This window comes from Mustela lutreola, chromosome 11 (genome assembly GCF_030435805.1).
Source record: "Mustela lutreola isolate mMusLut2 chromosome 11, mMusLut2.pri, whole genome shotgun sequence".
NCBI lineage: Eukaryota > Metazoa > Chordata > Mammalia > Carnivora > Mustelidae > Mustela > Mustela lutreola.
Genome location: NC_081300.1, coordinates 56286885 through 56295754, shown reverse-complemented (window position 1 = coordinate 56295754; position 8870 = coordinate 56286885).

Genomic DNA, 8870 nt, shown 5'->3' with positions numbered 1-8870 from the left:
TTTGAACTCTGATGTAAAGTGATGGAGATTTATTCCATCAGATTTCTGTTGGGGAAAATCACCGTATGTGTTTGAAAAGAAAACTTGGAAAAACTTCTTGATTAAAAGCGAGACTCAACGAGAAAGAATAAGCCACAAAGAGTGACCACAAAATGCCTTCCGAAGAAGCTGGAATCTATTACCTGGAGAGCTCATAGTTTGGGGCAGCAATAGTCTTAAGTTTGCGTGTGCAAATTTGGAAGGTAGTTGCTGATACGGTGATGAAGTCCTTTCCATAATAAAAGAGAAAGGCATTTGAAACTTCTCCTGAGAAGAGCTCTCAGGGTGAGGGGAGAGAAGCCTGAGAGGCTGGTATGGGTTTTTGGAAAGATGAGAGACAATTCTGTAGCCAGCTCTACCGCTGAGAGATCAACTTTGGAAAACACTGGTGTCTAGGCAGGATTTTCCAGTTGTTTGCTGAGGAGCAAGTGATCCAAACTGCCTCCTACATCTCCACTACCCAGTGTTCACTGAGGCTGACGGTGCTCACTAGTGCTTGCAGCTGAACCTGAAGATGAGCTGAAACGGGTGTTGGGGTTGTTTCAGCGGATGGAGACTGCACATGCAAAAGGATGCCTGGAAGATGAGAGGGTGCCATCTGGGTTACCCTTGAACAATGCCATGTGTGTGAGCCTCTGTTCTGGTGCCTCACCAATCACATCAAGCCACCTCGTCTCATCTCAGCCTGGAGGAAGAGACAGACAAAGTGTATAAACAAAAGGAACCAACTAAAGCTCCAGTCCTAACTGTAGCCCCATGTGAACTACATCTCCTAGTGACAGTGAAGGAAAGAATGTTCTTCTTTGTATCTTTGGTCCACCCACTTGTAGGTTCTTCCTAACAGATGCTTGTCTTTACTCCTTCTAAACAATTTCCTGGGTTTCCTTTTTGTATGGGATGGCCTGATGGGGCATAGCCTACCCCCCACCCCATATAGCCCTTTCTTTGGCTAGACTTCTATGAAGAAGTTGTTATCTGATTCCCTTGGCAATTTAAAAAATAGACAAAAGTCTAAGATCAGATTGGAAGTCTGCAGAGATCATCAGTGTCCTGGTAAGAGCTGGTAGCACCTTCTAATGAAATATTTATTAGGATTGTGGTTTTGCAAATGAAAAATCGATTTAAAGTAATTTTTCTTCCGGAAGATGGAAGAGCGTAGTAGAGCTTCATGCCCGTCACAGGTTGACATTTCCTTGAACCTCCTAGCTTCAGCCCTCCATTGTGTAGCAAATGTGTGACACAAATGTAGCAGAACGGAGTGCTCTTGCAAGGGCACAAACTGCTCTAACAAGGCCAACACAGCTGTCCGCATGCCCAACATAAACACAGCATCAGCAAATTCAGGAAAACAGAACACATAATTGAACCGAGATGAGGACAAGAGTCAGGTTTTATAAGATCATCCCTAAGTGGATGCAGCTAATAGGGCTTTATCATTTCTTCTCAAATCAGGGCTGAATGGATGAGTAGGCAGCCTTAGGAAGCCCATAGCAACAGAGAAGGATCATAGACACCCACAGCTTCCATGGAGCAAACACAGACTCTCTGGTTGAGGAAATACTTCTGTGAGAGGCTTGGGAAATGAATGGAGGGAGAGGCAAGAAACAAAAGCAATGAATAGCAGTATCCCCTGCTTCAGAGAAAAATCCTCAAGTCTTTCTATAATTCCCTATGGGGGACTGTGGCTTATGCAAATTTCTAATACCTGATTGGCACCAAGCACGGGGCCTCACGTGTAGAAGGAACCTAGAGGAGGCGTGTTGCACTATTTTTGTGTTTAACTTTATTAACCCCCTGTTCCTCTTTTCCTCCAAACCTTAGGTTCCCATTGAACATGGCTTAGGTTTGTTAACATAGAACTGGAACGGCAAGTGTAAAAGACAGAATCATGGAAATCAACATTAATATAAATAGTAAAATTGAGATTTTTCACTTCTGGTCAAGATGGGATATCTGAAAAATAGGGCAAGATACAGAAACGATGGGTTTATTCATAGTAGCCCAACACTGGAAATCTGAATGTCCACTGATAAGTGAACAGAGAAACAAATTATAGTATATGCATACAGCAGAATCATACCAGCAATAAAAATAATTCTCAGCAACAAAAAATAGCAACCTATGGATACTCATAACTAGATAGAGGCATCTGAAAATAATTACGCTGAGCAAAAGAAGCTATGCACACACAGGACTGCATACTTTTATGTTCCCATATATATATGTACATATATATATATATATATATATATATACAATTCAGATATGCAAATTAATCTATGGTGACAGAAAGTACATTGCTTATGACCCAGAGGTGTGGTGGCAGAGAGGAGGAGCAAGAAAGATTAGAGGGATATGAAGAAAGCTCAGGGGACGTCTACATATGGTGTGTGTGTCTATGTATACATGATGCCAAAATTTGTCAAATTGTCTTTTAAACATGCACTTTCATATCATATCAATTTACCTCAATAAAACTGAAAAAGTTCATTCATTTTCTAGATTGTTTAATTAGGAAAAAATAATATTTACTTTTTTGGTGAGATCTTTTAGTTTTCAAACAAATACGACTTTCATTTTCCGATTTTCACCAGAGCCCTGCGGAACTGGGAGGGAGAATGGTGCTATTTCCATTACTCAGAACACAACTCTGACCTCACAGACGCGAGGTGTTCTGTTTAAGTTCCCAGGCCCAGGCAGTGCTGGATCCAGGGTACGATTCAGGTTGTCTGACTACGGGACCAATCACGGTATCTGCTCTGTTCAGTATCGAAATCTCGTGGGAAACACTGCAATTGGCTTCTTAGAGATTTTGTTTCTATCGGCACAAATTCAACCAATAAATCCCCCCCAATCATAGCGTTTTAATAGGTTACTAGAATTAGAATAAAACCAAAGCTACAAGTGATAGCTTGAGAGGATTTTCAATCACAAAATGCAAAGTACATCCCACTCCAGCCAACCCTGGAGAGTCATGGGCCGGTTTACCCATCATGCTGGGTAATCACTGTCAATCCCTGGAAATTCCAGGACTGAGAACTGCCCCTGGAGCACATGTAGTCCCCAATAGAAGAAAGAGTCCGTAGAAGAGTGTTCTTTGTAAATGGCTTACTCTCCATTGACTCTCAGATCCCTAGTGACAATCTCGTTGTTACCAGGGATGTGTTTTCTTGCCATACTTACCTTTGGCTTTTTCTTTTTTTTTTTTTTTTTTTTTTTAAATTTTTTATTTTTTATAAACATATATTTTTTATATACATATATTTTTATCCCCAGGTCTGTGAATCACCAGGTTTACACACTTCACAGCACTCACCAAATCACATTGGCTTTTTCTTTTATCTAAAACATATCTGATAGCCAGCGAAGGACACGGGCTGCTCTGCCAACGCAAAGGTCTACTGCAAGGTTGGAGAGCTTCCAGAAAACATAATATTCCATGTCCTCACCAGCCACAGGTCTTGGGTGAGACTTTGACCAGAGCACTAGAGCTTTCAAGTTGTAGCTATAAAGGCAGGTCACTTGCTCCATGGGGATGTGTAAGGATGGAACAATGTTGGCCTTCCAGTAGAATCTTGCTAAGAAATAAAGAAATGTGGGGCACCTGGGTGGCTGCATTGGTTAAGCAGCTGCCTTTGGCTCAGGTCACGATCCCAGGGTCCTGGGGCCAAGCCTCACATTGGGCTCCTTGTTCAGCAGGGAGCCTGCTTCTCCCCTGCCTGCCCCTCCCCTGCTTGTGCTTGCACTCTCCCTCCCTCCCACTCTGTCTCTTTCTGTGCCAAATAAATAAAATCTTTAAAATATATATATAAAGAAAGAAATGAGTGTGAATTACCATTCACAATTGGTGTTGTTATTTTTAATTTCCTACCCTAAACTCTTCAAGTCAAAATTTGAGAACTAGACACTATGTCCATGCCTCCCACATGTTTTCAGCTGGAATCCCATCTGCAGTGATTGCTGTCCATCCTATAACTTCCAGTCCCAATGCTGACCCTTCCAGGCTCTCCTCACCGGGACTTACCAGCAACCACCATGCACTCTTTCCCCAGGCTCCACCTCCAGGGCCACCCCTTCTATAAACCTTCTCTGAATGTACTCCATTGGGCTCTCTGTCCTCATGGTATTTGATATGCATGATTCCCGTGGCCTTTGCAATCTCTGCTTTGTACCATAATCATCTAAGGACACGTCTATCTCCCTCACTAGAGAGCAAGCACCTCGAGGGCACTACCATATTTTACTCAGTTTTCTACATCACATGAAACCTTCCCCCTGGATAATCCAACAATATTGAGTAGACACAAAGAGAGGTCAGGGAAAAGAATATGGAGATAATTCTGATTGTGTGCTCAGAGCTTAGACTGAGACCATGACCTTAGAAGTCCCAGGTGTGTCCCATTGTCTTCTTTCTTCATGTCAAGAGAGCATTTTTCATTTTCAACTGATAATTCCCATGCTTTTTTTTAACATAATTTTATTATCTATGTTCACATTCTCAAGTATCTTTTTACAGCGTATGTTTTATAGGTACATAAAACACAAATATTATTTATATATATTATGCATATAATAGACTGTTTTTGAGCTTCATGTAATATTGGAATCACAGTGCATGTATTTTATTGTGACCCCCTTTTTGTTCAAAATCGTGTCTTTAAGGCTTATGTATGTTCTGCTCGGAAACACGCCCACTGAGAGACAGAGCAGGGGTCCTCTTGAACTCTGTGTCATATCAACTACAGGACGCTTCGGCCTCCTTATGCCCAGGAACAAGAAGGCAGGCAGAGGAATGACCTGATTGCCTCATGGAACTAGGGCCGATTTTCCCCGGTGGGGCAGGAAGGAAACCGTGTAGAACTTGGGTGATCCATGAGTCCTATCTGGCCATCGGGACTGTGGATAAGTAGTCAGCACCCTTAAGCTGAGAAGGAGTGATGGCTAAGGGTGCAGTGTCCTGGGGATTGAAGCTGGGCTCACACCACCGGGTAAGCTGCCCGGTCATAGGCACTTGGGTAGACTGGTTCACAAGGAAGGAGAGAAGGTTCCTATCCTTAAGGATCTTACATTTTAGTGTTGTGAGGCAGAACTCGAGAGAGAAACAATAAATAGCAGATATAATAAATAAGCAAATTATGGCTTATGCTAGAAGGGATGGGTAGGAGGGAAATGGGACCAATGGGATGGGGTAATGAGGTCAGGAGTGGGGAGGGATTGGCAGTGTCTATTAGGGTGACTCGCGTAGACAAGGGGGCATCTGAGCAAATCTTGAAGATGGTGAGGGATTAGTCCTGGAGCTCTCTGAGAGAAGTGTAGCTGTCTGAGAGAAGCACATTCAAGGCAGAGGAAACTACCAGCGGATCACAGGAGGCAGGAGTGTGCCTGGAACTGCAGGAAGAGGAGGGAGCCGGGTGGGGCGGACGGGAGATGAAGTTAGGGCAGCCAGGGGAGAGAGGAGTAGAGGGAGCAGGTCCTGCGGGGCTTTTGTGAGGACGGTTGTGAAGCCCTTGGCTCCTACTCCAGGTCGAAATGGGAAGCCATTTCAGGTTTTTAAGCAGAGGACTGTTATGAACGGATTTACTACTTTGGAACGATTACCCTGACGCTGTAGGAGAAACAGAACCTAAATGCCAGTGGTGGGGAGACAGCAGCCGATGGCAGGAACCCAGGGGAGAAGCAATGCGGGCTCAGAGCAGGATGTTAGCCGTGGAAAGTGGAGAGTTGGTCTGGAAACGGCTTTAAGAATCAGTCCCCTAGGGGCACCTGGGTGGCTCAGTGGGTTAAGCCTCTGCCTTCAACCCAGGTCATGATCCCAGGGTCCTGGGATGGAGCCCCGAGTCGGGCTCTCTGCTCAGCAGGGAGCCTGCTTCCCTTCCTCTCTCTCTGCCTGCCTCTCTGCCTACTTGTGATCTGTTTGTCAAGTAAATAGATAAAACCTTAAAAAAAAAAAAAAAAAGAGTCAGTCCCCTAGTCTTCCTGATACAGTGAAGAAGGGGCATTTGTATTAAGCCAGTGGCAGGATGAAGTGGCAGTCACAGGAGATGGGAGAGCTTGCAAACAGAATCGGGGCTGTTCAAGGGTTTTGGGGGGATGCAGAGGACAAGTTACCCTTTGCACATGGTAAATTTGGGTTATCTAGTAGACATCCAAGAAGAGACATCCAAGAAGAGATATCAAATAAGAAGTTTGATGTATCCACCTGGAGTGCTGGGGAGACCAAATATGGGAGCCTTTAGCATATGGGCGACATATAGTAGTCATGCCAGAAATTTTGATAAATTATTTAACTTCACCAAGTTTAAAGTCAGTGCATATCTTTATGGGTTTTTTAAAAAACGATACAGGGAATTTGAAATCCTGTAATTTTGATTATTCCTTTTGTAGTACACTTTTTCCTTGTTTTTGTTAAACCCTACAGGACATATTGCTGTTGTCTTATACAGCTTATGTAGATGTGACTTTTCCCAGCATCTGTTCCTTGTACCTCAGATCTAGAGCTGGGGTCATTTGCCTTTTCCTGAAATGCATCCTTCAGAATCTCCTTAACAAAGTTGGTTTATATCAGCCTGAAAACAATTTTGTATTACGTTCATTTCGGATAGATAATTTTTGCTGAGAATACAATTCTAATTTGATATCTCCTTTCTCTGAGCTCACTAAAAATACCATTTCATGTCCCAGGCCTCCCGTTGTTGCCTCTTGGAAAATCAGGTCTCAGACGAGACGTCATTCGATTGGAGTTAGTCCGTGCTTTCTCTCTAGCTTTTCCAAAGAAGTGTTCGTCTCACCATGATGCAACGAACTGTGCATGTTGTTTTTTTTTTCTTTCTATTAATTGTACTTGGAAATTGTTGGGTTTAGTCTGGGAATTGAAGATTTTTATCAGCTTTGGAGAAATCCACGGTTATTCCCTCATCAAATATTTCCTGGGACAGATTCCTGCCGGGGACCTTGACCTTCGAGCCACAGGGTCTCTTAACCTCTCCATCAGATGTGGCTGCAGGTGCTGGTCCCAGGTGCCGAACTCTGGATCATGTCTTCAGAATTAGCTTCCATTTTGCTGTCTCTTTAGGTATACAGTATCGCTAACCCAGTCAACTGTTTTCATGTCAATTATTATACATCTATATACATACATACATATACATATATACACTTCTTGTCTAGGATTATTCAGTCACTTTTTAAAATATTTTATTTATTTTTTTGACAGAGAGAGAGACAGCAAGAGAGGGAACAGAAGCAGGGAGAGTGGGAGAGGGAGAAGCAGGCTTCCCACTGAGCAGCGAGCCTGATGCAGGGCTTGATCGCAGGACCCTGGGATCATGACCTGAGCTGAAGGCAGACACTTAACGACTAAGTCACCCTGGCACCCCTATTCAGTTACTTTTAAAACTGCCTTTTTGTTATTATTTTAAGCTCTCATTTGTATCTCTTTAAAACATATTAAACATCCTTATGCTGCGTTCTGTAGCAGATCATTCCAATACTTGCTCTCTGGTGGGTCTGGTTCTGCTGTCTGTGTTTTTGCCGGCTCTTGATCATGGCACCATGACACCTTGTGTGTTTGGTGATTTTTAATGTCGAGTCATATTTTCTGGAATTTTCTTTGAGGGAACTCTTGGAGGCCTCACTTGAAGGTAAATGGTTCCAGAGATCGCTCTGGGCTGCTTCTTCCAGTTATCTCAGGCCACCAACAGCCCTGGATGACTAGAAACTAAATGATGGTTCAAAAAATTCTGGACCATGGAAACAGAGTGAATCCAAGGTACAAACCATGGTAAGGCCACCTGGTAGCCATCACTCTTCAGGAAGATTTGTTCCCCTCTCTAGCTCCAGATTCAAGCTACTCAGTTGGCCTTGCCATCTCTTGGGGGCCGGGGGTCAGTACTTTTAGACCAGACTAACACCATGTGGGTAATTGTTTGCAGTTCCATCTTAACACCAGGGGTTCTCCATTTTTCTTCTTGGACGAGCCATGAAAACCAAAGACCAAGGCACCAGGTTTGGCAAATGTACTCAGGGTTAAACCTGCCCCCTGTCTATTTTCTATTTCAGGTTTTACTTTTACTTCATTCTAGGCCTGTATATTTGCCTGAACTGCTTGTGGGCATATCAGTACCTTATAGTTATCTCATAGCCTAGCGTTTTAGCATACGTAAGCAGAAAAACTGGTCAGGGTATCTGTTCCCAGACTGTTGGAATCCCTAAATCACAAACTTTCTACCGTCTTTTCACCTTATTCTTTTTTTTTTTTAAGATTATTTTCTTTTTAGATTTTCTTTATTTTTTGACAGACAGAGATCACAAGTAAGCGGAGAGGCAGGCAGAGAGAGAGGAAGGGAAGCAGGCTCCCTGCTGAGCAGAGAGCCTGATGTGGGGCTCGATCCCAGGACCCTGGGATCATGACCTGAGCTGAAGGCAGAGGCTTTAACCCACTGAGCCACCCAGGCGCCCCTCACCTTATTCTTAACAACAGTTGTATTATGTCAACATAGTCTCATTTTACGATGATTGAAAAGACACTAGTTTTGGAAAACCCACTACTACTACTACTACTACTACTACTATTATTTTGTCCTCATAGCTAAGTTTTTGAGAGTATGTATATAGGGAGAGAAAAAAAAAAAAACAATTTAAAAAAAAAAAGGTCACTCCAGAGGCATGGAGGGTTTTTAAAAGCAGGCAAATGGGAGATAAGATCTCCTGCTTCCGAAGCCGGAAGAGTGAGCTCAGCTCCTGTCCGTGTGATTCTGTGGTATGGACAGGTGCACTTGAAGAGGGCTGCGTGGGATAGATCAGCCCAAATAACCACTGCTGGTCAAAACCGG